The 15,788-nt window shown below is 40.1% G+C and overlaps 1 protein-coding gene across 13 annotated transcripts in view; it reads right to left on the reverse strand.

The window, feature by feature from the left end:
- The window catches only part of NR3C2 (nuclear receptor subfamily 3 group C member 2), a 133,727-nt gene that overhangs the window by 73,844 nt on the left and 44,095 nt on the right, over positions 1 to 15,788 (reverse strand). The window lies entirely within an intron of this gene.

Consider the following 15,788-nt stretch of genomic DNA (forward strand, 5'->3'; position numbering starts at 1 on the left):
TGAGACTGGAATCACACGATGTGATTTTCAAGAGGAATTAATATGCTCCATATGTATACTAACATCAGCCTGATCCTATACATATATACCTTAAAGCAGGCAGCCCTCATGAATTAACTTACTTCAAGTAAGGCTACAAATTTCCATCACATTTATAAGCAATTTAGTTTTAAATCAGTGAGGAATCAATGTTAACAAGCAATTGTGATTTTTTTATCCAAGATTTTAATAATGAGGGATCTTGATATATCAAGCCACTGACTCCTGTAATAAGGAGAAAGAATTGTTATACTGGAATGGTTCTGTTGATTTTATATTTGATGCACCTTGCCCTAGGATCACTTGACTGAGGAAGGGTGGTTTTAAAATGAGATAAATAAATAAGCCATTATTATTATTATTATTATTATTATTATTATTATTATTATTATACCAGTGTTTTAAACTAGTATAATCCAGTGTCTATGTTTTTTAGCAAGGTGGGATTCCTCCTCCTCATTAATTCAATCTAAAAAGTTTCTGCCAACAATTGTAATGAAAAAGATATTCCAGTAGTTCTCCTGTGACTGTGGAAAGGCAAATGTCCTTAATAATGTTTTCCATCCAAAAAGAGGACTTTGTACTACTTCCTGACAATATGTCCAAAAGTGACCAAGACAAAGAGCAGAAGGCAAAAAGTATATTAGTTTTGGCCGGAGGTTCCCATCCACTCACTGATAATTTCATTAAAAATTAGCCACGTTTCATTAATTCCATCAAAAATTGATGCAATGTGGGAACTCTAGGAAAGTCAAATACAAACCTCTATTACTGGTGCTAAGTTGCTCCCCCCCCCCCCCCCCGAATCGTGATGCAATTCAGTCCCACTTAAGTCAATTCATTATTAATATCCAGTTTCTAAAATAACTGGATGTGGTCCAGCAAGGCAGGCACACCTGCGTAAGCAGGAAATGGAGCCAGTGTCCTTGAAGAGCTTTGCCTATCATAGGGCCCTGCACATACAGCCACTGGGTGCAGTCCTATGCAAAAAGAAGCCATAGTTAGGCCAATTAGACCAATAAGAAGGTCTTATGGGTCAAACACTGGCGCACAAATGAAATGTATATTTAGAAGCTCTTGTATGTTCTGTTGGTTTCTGTATGGCAGAAATCAATGGGACTTTTAAGTACTTGGCGATACCGTGGCCTACTTCAGGCACGTGCCTTACACTTACTCAGAAGTTTAATCAGCTTTTACCAATTAAGCAACTACCAACCCTCATACGTGTACATACTTGTATGTCACAGAGCAGTTGGCATGATGTCTGGCAAAAAGTACTTCCTTTAAAAGCAGACTCAAGCACATGAGGTTTCATGTCCACAGCTTTCTTAAGGAGTGCAGTACCTCAGCCTGCATTTCATCCAGGCCACTATGGAAGGAAGATCACAGCCTTCTGTAACTGATTGCCCACCTGTCTGGTTCATCCAGCCACGTCACCCTGCCCAGGTGAACTTACTTGCACCCCTTCCTGGTGTGAAGCAACCAACTGCTATTACAGTGGTACCTCAGGTTAAGAACTTAATTCGTTCTAGAGGTCTGTTCTTAACCTGAAACTGTTCTTAACCTGAAGCACCACTTTAGCTAATGGGGCTTCCCGCTGCCGCTGCACTGCCACCGTGTGATTTCTGTTCTCATCCTGAAGCAAAGTTCTTAACCTGAGGTACTATTTCTGGGTTAGTGGAGTCTGAAACCTGAAGCGTCTGTAACCCAAGGTACCACTGTAGTTGCTTCAGTCCTCACAACCAGAGAGAGCAGTTTGCTCACAGTTGTCTCAGACGTGTAAGACTTTTGCCACTCTTCCTGTCAGAAGGAGATGCCTGACCCAAGAATCAGAACACATCCTATACTCCAGCTGGCCCTGGATGTTGAACTTCAGTCCACATTGGCCCTTCCAGCTAAAGCTTTGACTGCAAAAGCCTTGAACACTGTGTTCATAGAGAAAGGCGTGGTGTGAAATCCTTTAAAATAAATAGATGAAATGAAATAAAAATCACTGTGCCAAATTTCAACCAAACCAGCCCAATTAGAGCAAATCAATGAATGGTAAGTGCCTCTGTGGTGCAATGGGTTAGTGCATCTGCCTGTTAACCAGAAGGCTGGTGGTTTGAGCCCACCCAGGGACAGGTGTAAGCAGGAATCCTGCATTGCAGAGGGTTGGACTAGATGACCCTTGGGGTCCGCTCCAACTCTACCATTCTATTATTCTATGACAAAGGGGGACAGAACAAAGCTGGCATCTTCAGGGAAGATGGAAGATGTGGTCTATCATGGAAGATGCCATGTGAGGATGGTCTAGGTAAAAAACACACCCACTTATGCTACAATTCTGTTCCCATTCATGTCAATGACAGAACTCTCATGGATTTTTCCAGAATGGGAATGCAGCCTTAATTCCTTATATGACTAAGAGCAAGTGAGCCATCATTACCCTCTGAGATGGGGGGGGGGGGAGATGAATGTTGAATCACAATATAATGCCACGAATTAAATATGGAACAGAAAAATGTTTCATACTCCCATTTCATTGTTCAAGGGCACGGCAGCTTATATTAGAGGGCAGCAGGAAAGCAAGCCTTTGCAGCATGAACAAGCATGCACGTGAACTGCATTCAGTTTTCTTTCAGAATAGACATCAGCCAATAACCATCAAAGGTTTTGTACTGTCATTCGCCTACTGCTTGGCAGCCAGAAGCAAAATGCTACCAGCATTTAGACTCTCATCACAACTCACTGAAAACACAAGAAATGCGCTGCTATCATGGTATGCAAAAATTGCATAATATGATTACGCAACATAGCATAAGGTGATTACCTCACAGAGTTACCCTTAACAAAGAAGCAATTTGTTTGTCCTTCACTATATAGACTTCTGGCATTCTTTGAAACTCCAGTGATCCAATGAAAAAATGCAGAAACTATCTCTCGTCTATAGCTGCAATTATCAGTCCAGAGTAACCTGCTCCAGGGGGTTGTGGACACCCCCCCCCCCGCCGAACAGATTTGAGGAGATACAGAGGAAGGAGAAATTCCACTGTGCAGAATTCCTTGCATATCTTTGTTGGATACGCTTCATATTTATGCAGTGCGTAAACTGACTATATCACACAAGGTCTAACAGTGAAAATTCTCTGTTCTGTTACAGTTTCATCAATTATTTGATCAATAAAATAATAGTAGTACTAGTAGTAGTAGTAACAATAATAATTTGATTTATTGCCCACCCTGTACCATAAAGCCCCAGGGCAGGCGTAGCAATTGGGGGGGGGGGAAACCCCCAACCAATATTAAGAACAGTTTTCAACAAATTACAGTAGCCCTTTCAATACACACCTTGAAACAATAAATCTACACTGCAGTTGTACAATGTCCACTGAGCACACCTGTTATTTAAGTCAAGCATTAATAATAATAATAATAATAATAATAATAATAATAATAATAATAATAATAATATGAACTTATATACTACCCTATACCCAGAGATCTCAGGGCGGTTCACAGAACAAAATCAAAATATAAAACCACAAAATATATAATCAAAATAAAAACAGCAACCCAATGAATGAATGAATGAATGAATAAATAAATAAATAAATAAATAGAACCCTGCCCGTCTGGCAGGTTTTCCCCAGCCACTCCGGGTGGCTTCCAACAGAATATTAAAATACAATAGTCTATTAAACATTACAAGCTTCCCTAAACAGGGTTGCCTTCAGATGTCTTCTAAAGGTCTGGTAGTTGTTGTTCTCTCTGACATCTGGTGGGAGGGTGTTCCACAGGGTGGGTGCCACTACTGAGAAGGCCCTCTGCCTGGTTCCCTGTAACTTGGCTTTTTGCAGCGAGGGAACCGCCAGAAGGCCCTTGGCACTGGACCTCAGTGTCCGGGCAGAACGATGAGGGTGGAGACGCTCCTTTGGGTATACTGGGCCAAGGCCGTTTAGGGCTTTAAAGGTCAGCCCCAAAATAAAATAAAATAAAAAATAAAAAATAAATAAAAAAAATAAAAAATATATAAAAACAACCCCACCCAAAATGAATAAGTCAATAACACTTGTAGTAGAGATGTCTGGAATATTAAGATGCAGAGAAGAAAGGGAGAATAGCCAAGCTGGCAGGCAATGGGACATGCTCTTAAGCCTTCTGTGCAATAAGTAGGGGAGGAGGAAAATGACCACAGCTTTGTGATTTTCCCTACTTTACTCGATATTCCATTGCACTAGTAGACGATATAATACCACCTGTGCTGGTCATGCAGCACTGACACCTCCAAAATTCAGGTCCCATCAATCAACTAGGCGATCTTTTGTTTGTAGGTATATGCTAATAGCAACGATATATTCTAGAGCTTTTAAGAGCTACATTCTATACTACTCTTGTTTCAAGATTTGAGTAGAAACTATAAAAACCAGGAACAGAATGCGCTGACAGATTTTTAAGAAGTGTTTGTTTTTTTTAAGGAGCATAACATATATAAATTTTGCTAACATCTCTGAAACCAGAAATCTACAAATGATATTCAGTTTATTTATTCCAAACATTTAACTGTTAACCTTTGCATTAAAACAAACATTTCCTTAAAGCACCACACTCCTATATGCATAAATACACAGAACACCCCCCCTTCCTCCCTCCCTTTCCTCTGACCTAGGGGAAACCAAGGTGAACCTTCCCCAAGGTCTTCCCTGCATTTAACCCTCCAGCTAAATGGGGAAGATTCCCATCTTAGCAAAGAAAACCAGTTCAGCTTCTCAGGTTTACATAACACCTCATTATCTGCCAAGAACTGGAGTCTTGTACTACAGTCCAGAGAAGGAGTTTAGATGCACAGAAACACTGCTATATCCCAGAGAGTCATTGCTCCACTTTGAGCTGCTCTTCCATAGTTTCTGTATCAAAAGCATTTGAGCAGGACCATTGTGGGGTGGTTTTCGGTGACATAAAGGAGAAATCCTGCTGGCTGTGTGGAGATAATTGTGTTAGTTGTAGCTTCATCTTTTTCCTGGCCTTTAGTTTGAATTCAAGCCTGATCTTTTATTTCCCTTCTCTTCCCTCCTCCTCCCCCTTTATGAAGATTACCCGCTCTGAAACCCCACAGCTAATTCTTCCCTGGCCTCCTCGCTGGCCCAAGTTGGACTAATTCAGCCAGCTAGCCCTGGTGACTATCTAATGCTTATTGGATGGATTTTCCCCAAATTTTTGAACTTTGAATTTTATTGCTATTCATGTTTTTATACTGTATTTTATGCTGCTTCTATGTTGTATTACAATTAAGTGTTTTAAATTTGTTGTTAGCCACCCTGAGCCTGGTTTCTGAACCGGGAAGGGTGGGGTGTAAATTTATTTTTTTTTTATTATTATTATTATTATTATTATTATTATTATTATTATTATTATTATGTTATAGAACATTGATGCAATGGTGTTACATTTGCAGAGAAATGAACAGAAAATGATAGTAATATGCAGTATAGAAACTGCCTTTAAAAAACCCAAACCCAAAACCCTTGCCCTTCATACTGAACTATAGTTTTGTTTAATAATCCACACGCATTACATCCGCAGGGATCTCTGAGTCATAATGTTCAAAAGTCAACTTAGGTAACAGCAGAAACAGGAAGAGAGAATAAATCTGGACCCCACACCATTTTTTAAGACAATGGAAGCTCTAGAAATTCTTTTTGATTTCAAACATTTCTTTGAAGATAGCCATCACACGCAGACAATTTCCATTTGTCATATCTACAGGCTACTGTAAAAGAACAGCAACACACCGACAGCTCGGTAGCTCCACATTTCGACATCTGTAGCTCTACATGTCAATTTTAAGTATGAAAAAAGTAAAACGTATCAGGCACTCTTTAACTGCTGCTGGAAAAGTACAAAATGCCGCACGTGGCATGTTGCTTGGTCTTAAAAGTGGCTCTCATGGGTCACGTAATGCGCCAGCTTGGGCAAATGGCATTTCAGTTTAAACTAACTTTGAGTCACTTTGAGTATTCCTATCGGAGGAGAAGTAAGCCCAAGGACCCTCTTCTTCTCCCTCCTGAACAGTGTGTGTGTGTGTGTGTGTGTGTGTGTGTGTTTTACGGGATTCTTCCTGCACATGAGAAGTCTCTGGATCAGGACCCCAACCAACCTCTTCAGCATAAATGCCCACTGTGTAATTTTAAGGTTAACTATCCGTCTACAGACTAGCAATGGCAAACTGGCAGCCTATGAACTGTTATCAGTAGGCCAGCAGAGGATTATCTGAAGCTCCTGCAAATGTCCCTGAGCTGCATGGACCAGCTAGGCAAATTTGCAAAGTGACAGAGCAGCCACAGTCTTCACCACACTGTGTGTGAACCTTTGGCTCTGGAGATGTTTCTAGACTGCAAGTCCCATCATCCCTAGCCATTGGCCATACTGGCTAGGGCTGGTGGGAGCTCGAGTCCAGCAACATTTGGAGGGCGAAAGTTTCCCCAACTTTGGCCTAAATGAACACCATTTCTATGCCTCTACTCATCTCTCATGCACAAGTAAATGTTTCCATCCTCAGCCTGCAGCATACGGCAAGCATGTCTGACACAGCTTGTTAACATCATTCATCACTGGGTATTTCAAGCAGAATTCATTGCACTACCATGAATACATTCAGGCTGAGGTAACGCTATTTCTAATTATCTTTCACCGGCTGCTTTTTTATTTTTGTTAGAGAACAGGAAGGTAGAACAAGGACTTTTCCTTATGCTGCAATATGATTTTCCTGAAGGGGGAAAAAAACTCGGCGTGACAATTTTTCAACGCATAGTTTTAATCATGTGTCATAAGACAGAACAATATAAGTGATCACAATAGCATTTGTTGGGTTGTATAATATTTTATTATCCACAGAATGAATTGCAACTGCTTCCCCACTGTTTTATTGGTACAAGGAAAACCACAAATAAATATTTTCCTAATTATTCAATCTTTTAATTTTGCTTGTGTTCTGAAACTTTGCCTCACAATGGCTGTAAGCATATTTTGGTAATCACATTTCAGCCGACTTTCGTACTCTGAGCCATTTTAAAAAAAATGGAGCCTTTTTACAGACGCTGCATTTTGAAGTGGTTTCACAAACTGTTGAAGGAGGTCTTGATCTTCCTGAGCTTACTTAACCTCCCAAAACTTCCCGGAACCAAACGTAAGGCTTCTTGAACATTTGTTTTCTATAATTACCTAAGAAGAGCCCCTCTAGATCAGACAAAATGATTATCCAGTCCAACATTCTGCTTCCCAGAATCAGATGTCTCTGGCACACCCACAAGCAGTAGATTAGCAAAATAGTCCTCTCCCACTGTTTTTGCCCACTGACTGGTCTTCAGGGGCAAGCCAGCTCTGATCCTCAAGCTAGCACACAGCCATTATGACTAACAACAATCAATAACCTTATCCTCCAAGGATTTGTCTAACATGTAAATGAGAACTGAGCTTCAAATCAAAATTTCAAAGAGCTGAGATTCCAAGCTGTCTTCCTTCAGATGTTGACTACAAAACACAAAAATTAAATCCAGTATTGGCATACTGAAATTAAGTGGCTGGTATTATTCTATGCAAAAATGAGTTTAAGAAGCCCATGGAAGAAATAGCTGCTCAAAAATGTGTGTTGTGTTTCCCCCACTACAGTGGTACCTCGGGTTACATACGCTTCGGGTTACATACGCTTCAGGTTACAGACTCCACTAACCCAGAAATAGTACCTTGGGTTAAGAACTTTGCTTCAGGATGAGAACAGAAATCGTGCTCTGGCAGCACGGCAGCAGCTGGAGGCACCATTAGCTAAAGTGGTGCTTCAGGTTAAGAACAGTTTCAGGTTAAGAACGGACCTCCGGAACGAATTAAGTACTTAACCCGAGGTACCACTGTATATGGAAAGTGCTTCCATGTGAAAAGTAATAAGCAAGGCAGATCATCACGTGTGCCTGTCACAGCACCCACCAGAGAGTTCCCCCAAGTGGAAAGTGGTACTGGGGATTCTTAGGAGTAAGGGGGAATCAGAAAAAGCTGCTCCTCCCCCCATTAAGTGAACTCTGCTCAAGGGAAGTTTCGACTAGGAGTGAAGCCTAGTTCTAAGACAGTATGAAATATTTCATCTTGAACTAAAAGCATACTGACTACTGCATAAGCATGCTACCACAAACAATATCGTTCTAGCTTTGCCAGAATGTCATACAAAAATTGCAGGCAGATATGATAATGCAGTCCTTAATAAGACATCATAAATGTAAATGGCTTGAAACCAAGTATTTCCATTTAAATAGTTTCTGGACTGGATTTCAACACAGCCATATGTAAAAAAAACCCCACACACGTAGGAGTTACTTTTTCAGAGCCCAATGCAGTGAAACTAAGAGCTAAAACTACAAGTGACATTAATGCATATTTGCCTCTAACGCACAGAATTTTAAAAGACAAATTGCATCAGCTGGGGGGGGGCATAATTCATGGAATCAGATCACGCACACAGAGAAAATTTAATGCTTTCTTCCTCTGCTTTCTTTTGAAGGTGGTTTTTTTGCTTTGGAAGGAAAGTTGATACCTTCCTGCTGTTGCCTCCAAATTTGTTCATGGAGATGGCCCACCAACTTGCCACTCTGCTCTCCAGTGCTAGTGCTATCTCCATTCTGCTTACAGAATGTGGGATGTACCAGAACAAGCTTTCAAGGAGTGATGCTGGTGGAAGCAGTATGAAGAGGCATCCAAGTACAAGTACACTGGGAATTCATTCATTCATTCATTTGCATTTCTGATACATTTCAATATCAGCAAAGCATAAACAGAAATAGTACAAAAATAAAGAAAAAGTCTCTGAAATAATATCAAATAAAATTTTGAAATAACATAAAAGAACAGAAAACCAAATAATAATAATAATAATAATAATAAAATCTGTGACTGACTTCCCGTCCTCTCCTTCCATGGTTCCTTCTATCTCCTCTTTTTTTGTGTTTTCTTGGTTCACCCCATATATCACAACACCTTATAGTAATCTCTTACACTGCGGATAACTTTACCATCTGACTGCTAGGTTAATTCTCTGCTTATAATACTTTTTTCAGTAAGAAATATCCAGTCCTCCTTATATTTTTTATCATTTTGATTTCTTATTCTAGTGGTCATTGCTGCTAGCTCTGCATATTCTAACAGTTTAACATGCCAGTTTTCCTTTGTTGTTACCTTATCTGTTTTCCATTTTTGCAAGGGTGGCAGTTGTCGCATACAGGAACAAATTTCTCTCTTTCTCTTTTTAGTAACTTCCGTTGTTATTAACCCCAGCAAAAATGCTTCTGGATTTTTAGAAAATAAATTTTAACTTTTAAAAAGTTCATTATGGATCATTCCCTATAATAATAATTATTAATTATGCTGCATGACCACCACATGTGGTGAGAAGTTCCCTCTGCTACCTTGCACTTCCAACAGTTGCCCATTGTTGATTTTGACACTTTTGCTAGTCTATTTGGCACCAAATGCCACCTGTGCATCATCTTCATGCATGTAGCATGCTGTAAACTTTATATTTACTTTCCACAATTGTTCCCATAGTGCAAAATCAATGTTGTGTCCCATGTCTCTGGCCCAACTTATCATTGATGATTTCACCATTTCATCCTTTGTATTCCACTCAAGTAATAAATTATACATTTTAGATAATAGTTTAACCCTGGATCCCAAAAGCTCCCTTTAAAATTGTGAGTTTTGTTCTGCAAATCCATGTTTTTTATCTAGCTTAAATATTGCATTCAACTGACTATAACTTAACCAATCTGTCACCTTGTCCTTTATCTCTTCATACTCTTTCAGTTTATATTCCTCCCCGGTGACAGTTAGCAAGTCTATATGTACTCCAATTTGTCAGTATGTTAATTTTTTTCCTTGCAAGGGCCTCTGTTGGTGACAGCCACATCAGCATTTTTCTTTCCAATAAGTTTTTGTGTTTTTCCCATACCCTATATAGGTTTTCTCTCATTATGTAAGTGGGAATTCCATACAAACAAATTCAAACAAATTCAAAGGGGTTCAAAAAACAATGATAAAAGGTATGCTGTGAAAGGTGATGCTTGAAGATAAGAAAAGGTGAGAGAATAGTGTATAGGAGAGCACAAAAGGACAAATTTTTGTCAAAGCACAGTCTGTTATTTACTGTATTTTTATGCCACCCTTCAATTGTATTCTCAGAGCTGTTTTTTATAAAAAATATATTAAAAAATTAAAATACAAATACAGTGGTACCTCGCAAGACGAATGCCTCGCAAGACAAAAAACTCGCTAGACGAAAGGTTTTTCCGTTTGCGAGTTGCCTCGCAAGACGAATTTCCCTATGGGCTTGCTTCGCAAGACGAAAACGTCTTGCGACTTTGTTTCCTTTGTCTAAATAATAATTCGCAAGACGAAAAATTCGCTAGACGACAAAACTTGCGGAACGAATTAATTTCGTCTTGCGGGGCACCACTGTAATTAAATAAGCACCATAACATGATAAAAGCAGCATGAAACAATAAACAGGGAAAAATGCATTTACAAAGCTTGTAAAAATAAAAAAGGTCTTTGGCGCCAACAGCACAATAAGGTAACATCTATGGAAAGAATGTTCTACAGCTGAGGTGCTACAGCCCAGAAGACTCTCTGGTATTCATCTGCTTCTCCTCAGGTATGGAGGGCAACCACAAGAGGTCCTCCACTGTACTATTCAATTCATCAAATGTCAAAGACAGCAAATGCTGCATCAGGAATGGGGAATCTGTGCCCACGCCTAGATAGCATTGGACTAAAGCTCCCACCATCCCTTACCACTGGATATGCTATATGGAGCTGGTGGAAGCTGAAAAGCCACAGGTTCCCCATCTGTGCACTACGTATTTATTTTGCATATGTATTTAAGGTACACATTTCTCTTCTGAAACTTAAAAGAAAGGAAGAAGTGAACTCCATTCATTGCATTCACATATTTTGCATTTTTTCCCTCTTAAGTTAGAAAAAAAGACGTTTAGACACAGTGTGTAGCAATAGATAACAGTCTCACTGCATGAGAAATAATATTAATACACAGTATGCTGCACCCCTTTGAGCCCACCAGTGAGCACAAAAACTTAGGCAAGTGTTTTTTTCAGGAGGCACAACTGGCTTTTTCTTCTTTTTAATGTGGCATTGCCATTTAGCGGGCATTTTGTGAAAACAAGTTCTTGTTCTGGGCCTACTGCTTTATGGTTTCCTTCATTTGTGCATTTTGGCTTGTATGTTGACCTATTTGGCTTTTCTTTTTCCTTGCATCAAAGGGCTGGTTAAGACATTATACTTCTTATCCACAGAAGTCATGCTGGCTGTCTCCAAGTACATTCTCATATTTACAAACGTTGGTGTGTTAACTCAGCCACTGTAGATTTTGGCCAGCAGCAACCTCTATGATTAAAAAACAACAAAGACTCTCCTCCCTGAAAGAGAGGGGAGTGGTTGTGGGCGGGAGCCTGAACACCGCTCCTAGCAGGGGGCGTTGCCCCCTGCCTCCAGCTCACCTGGCTGGCGCTCACACCCCCCGGTGGCCGTCCAACCAGGTGCCATGGGGGGCGTGTCCAGCAGCCTTTATGCTGCAGTGCCAGCCTTTCCCCAGCCTCATTTCTCTTTGTCGTCCTGTGCGAGGCCCGTTCTTAACCCGAAACCATTCTTAACCTGAGGCACACTTTTGCTAATGGTGCCTCCCGCTGCCACCCAATTTCCATTCTCATCCTGCGGCAAAGTTCTCAACTTAAGGTACTACTTCCGGGTTAGCGGAGTTTGTAACTCGAAGTGTTTGTAACTTGAAGTGTTTGTAACCCGAGGTACCACTGTACTCATTTGAGCTACAATTCTGCACTCACATCCACTCTTAACCACACCTTCTCACAAGCAAGTCCTACTGAATTCCAGCTGAGAGGTTAGTATTGCAGGATTTCCAGGATTCCTTGGAAATAAGTCCCATTCTACTTCTGAGTAGACAGATATAGAAGTGCATTGAGGTAAGCACTTTTGTGAAACCACGCCATCATAATTTTCCCTCCTCTGCCTAGGTTTACAAAACCACTTGTAACATTTAGTAACCAATTTATACTGATAGACACACCTTTTTCCTTTATTACAATGTTTCTACAAATGCAATGCACCTTTGCTGCAAATACTAGTAATAAAATGGCACTGAAAATAAAAATAGTAAACAAAAGCACATTTAATCTTTCCTCGTCCCACCACCAGAATATATAAAGTGAATAAAAACAAACATTTGTATTGGATGCAGATACCTATTTGTTGTGCAATTATTATAATTTGTGTTACATTGTTAGTGTGTTTGCCCTAAAGATATATTTTTGTTTTGTGATTGGCATGTGGGAACACATTGCATTGATGAAAATAACACCATAATAGCTGGCTAGTTAAGGACAACAAAAACACTTAAGAGGAAAGAATATGAACGGTATTACAGTACTCAGGCTGAAAATTTTCTCTACCACTGCTTTAAATATAGCATCACCAAAATTATTATGAAATAATTCACCTCAAGATTCTCACAAGGGCCACATGGTCCCCAGACTGCCTGATGATGCCAAGGCAAAACAACCCTCTCAGTTTTGAAAGCCCTCTCAGTTTTAAAACAGGATTTGCCAAGTGGCACAGAGAGCCACTGTTTGATAAACACATGACCAAAGTTGCCTTGGGCAGGCAGAACTAGTTGTGTGATTCTTTGGTTCCTGACTTTGGACCACCAAAGCAATCCCAAGGACTGCATATGTGCCTTGCTGCACAAAGCTGATTTATGCTACACCCCGTATTTTTTCTTCCCCACAGGCAGCCTTGGGGAATTACGTGCAACATGTGATGCATATGATTGTAGACACTGACCCACTCATTTTTCTCCAGCTTCCATCTTTTTAAATATGAGGAAACATGTATTCCATACCACACCATTTATACAGCCTCTCTTCATATGAACTGCTTCCTAGTCCGATCAGACACAATAGATAAACACAGAGATACACAGCTCTCTTCTGAAACTTTTCAGATTGACATCACCCTTGAAGTATGACCACCTAAACTGAACAACAATCCTTCCTAATCGTATCTTACTAATATGCAGCTGAATAGTATCACTCTTAAGCAGACTATATTGTGTTTATTTATTTATAAAATTATCTATATGCCACCATTTAATATTTATATACTGCAATATCAGGGCATTGGACAGCAATAAAACATAAAACAACATTAAAACCAGTACAAAACAATCATTAAAATGACTGGCCAGTTAAAAAAACATGAAGAAAAAGAAGCTTCAAACTGCTGGATAGGCTTGTCAGCATAAAAATAAAAATGTCTTCAAGAGATGCCCAAACATCCAAAGCAAGGGAGCCTGCCAAATTTATTCTAGAAGAGTTTTCCACAGCATGGGACTGGCAACACTAAATGCCTTGTCTAGTTGACGGCATTCTGGCCTCTGCAACGACAGTGCTCCTCCAGATTATCTCAGTGAACAAACTGTAATGCAAGGGCTTAGGCAGTCCTTAAGGTATCCTAGACCCAATTTGTTCAGGGTTTTGAATATCGACACAAGTACATTGAACCTAGCCCTGTAGCATCTAGCCAGTCAGTGTCATATGCATTCAGCCATCTGTCCCCACCAGCAATCTAGCTACTGAATTCTGCACTTGCAGGAGCTTCTGGGCCAGGTCCAAAGGCAGTCTCACATGCAGCACATTACAGCCATCCTGTCTCAATGCATGAACTGCAGTGGCAAAGTTATCCTGATCCAGATATGGCCATAGCTGGCATACCAGAATAAGCTGATAAAGGGCACTCCTAATGATAGAAATTACTTGGGCCTTCAATGACAAAGATGTATCCAGAAGGAGCCCCCAATGCACAAACACAAGCTATGTAACTGCTCTTTTAGTGTAAGTGCAACGCCATCCAGAACAAGCAGCTAGTCTATCTTCCAGACATGGGAACCACCTACACACAGATCCTCCATCTTCCCAGGATTCAAACTTTGTTTATTAGCCTTCATCCAGCCCGCCACTGCAATTAAGGTACTGGTACAGGACTTCCACAGCCTCTCCTGATTCAGATGTTATGGACAAATACAGCTGTGTGTCATCAGCATACTGATGGCATAATGCTCCAAGACTCCTAAATTACCACTCCCATTGGCTTTATATATGTTAAAATAACAATGGGAACAACATAGTGCCCTGATGAACCCCATGGCACAGATGCCAGGGAGATGAAGAACAGTCCCCCAGTGTTACTTTCTGGACCCAATCACTCAGGTAGGAACAGAACCATTGTAATATGGTGACTCCAAAACCCAGTTGAAACATTTGATCCAAGAGGATACCATAGTCAATGGTATCAAAAGGTTGCTGAAAGATCAAGTAAGTGTAGCAGGGTTGAACTCCTTCTGTCCCTCTCTCAGTCAAGGTCCTCAATCAGGATGAGCAAGGCTCATTAAGTCCCCAAATCAGACCTAAACCCCAACTGAAGTGGATCCAGATAAATCCATGTCAGCTGGAACACTGTACAGATTTTTGTTTCACACTATTACAGTGTTTACATTTTCAGTTTCCCCCTACAATCCTTATATTCTTCTCAGCTAAATTAGCTTCCTAGCTAATTTTAATTCCTAGCTAATCCATCAGCCACTGATACCTCCATCTGTACAACCACATGTGGATGTTTCAGATTATCATGAACAAAAGAAATGTACTTTAATACTACAGCTTTAGTGCTTTTTCTCGACTCCCATTTCTATTTCTCTTTTCCTATTACTTATTTAGCAGTAGTTGCACATCTCCAAAGTCTTCTGCTTGTAGTTCTGCCCATGCCTGTTTTGCAGCTTCACACAAACTATCTTGGCTGTGCTGAGTACAGTAGGATTAAGGAATGTTCCCTTACGATGAAGTCAAACACTGTATTAGTCTATTATGGTGTAACTGTGTTTTTAATACCAGTGAATTGTTCCAATTTTTGCCTCATTCTTCTGCAGCTCAGCTTGAATAAGGAATGCATTGAATACTGCCAAGTTTCTTCTTCGTGCTGCTCAAAATAGCTTCCAGCTTGTGGGAGAAGAAGAAAAAAGTTCTTGCAGCACCTTTTAAGCAGCAGAACTGCTTTTATGGAGCACAGGGCACTGTTCTAAGCAGGAAAGAATAGACACACAAGAGGCAGAAGAGGTCTTAAGAGTCAAGCAGTTTTAGAAACAGGAGGGAAAAAATCAAATGGGAAAGAAGTAAGCTTCTGTTTGGTTGGGCCTCTCAGGTCTACTTTCTTGAACTACAGTGGTCAACTTGCTGGTAGTTTTGCTGGTTTTTAGAATGAAAAGCAAATTAAGAGGTAGATGTTCTAGAGATGTGTCTTCCCCTTTTATGCTTGTTAAGTAATCAGTTGGCCTTGGAATGCCAACACTAAAACGACATGCAGTTGTTATTTTTAGACTGCAATTTAGAGTGAAACAATTCACAATTGTTACAGACAACTGGATTTTTGGTCAATTCCCTCTTTTGACAGAGAGAGAAACCCTATAGAATGACTCATATTGCTTCAGGCTTAATTGGCATCACTTTAAGAGTCTGGGAAATTTCATGCCGGTTGAAAATAAATCTGCTACTATTGTAAATGATTCACAAGTGAAATATTTGAAATTTTGGCCCAGTAAAATAAGGGCAGGTTTTCAACCCACTTCTGGAAAACGAGAGGGAAAAATT

The sequence above is a fragment of the Podarcis muralis genome, chromosome 9 (assembly GCF_964188315.1).
Source record: "Podarcis muralis chromosome 9, rPodMur119.hap1.1, whole genome shotgun sequence".
Taxonomy (NCBI): Eukaryota; Metazoa; Chordata; class Lepidosauria; order Squamata; family Lacertidae; genus Podarcis; species Podarcis muralis.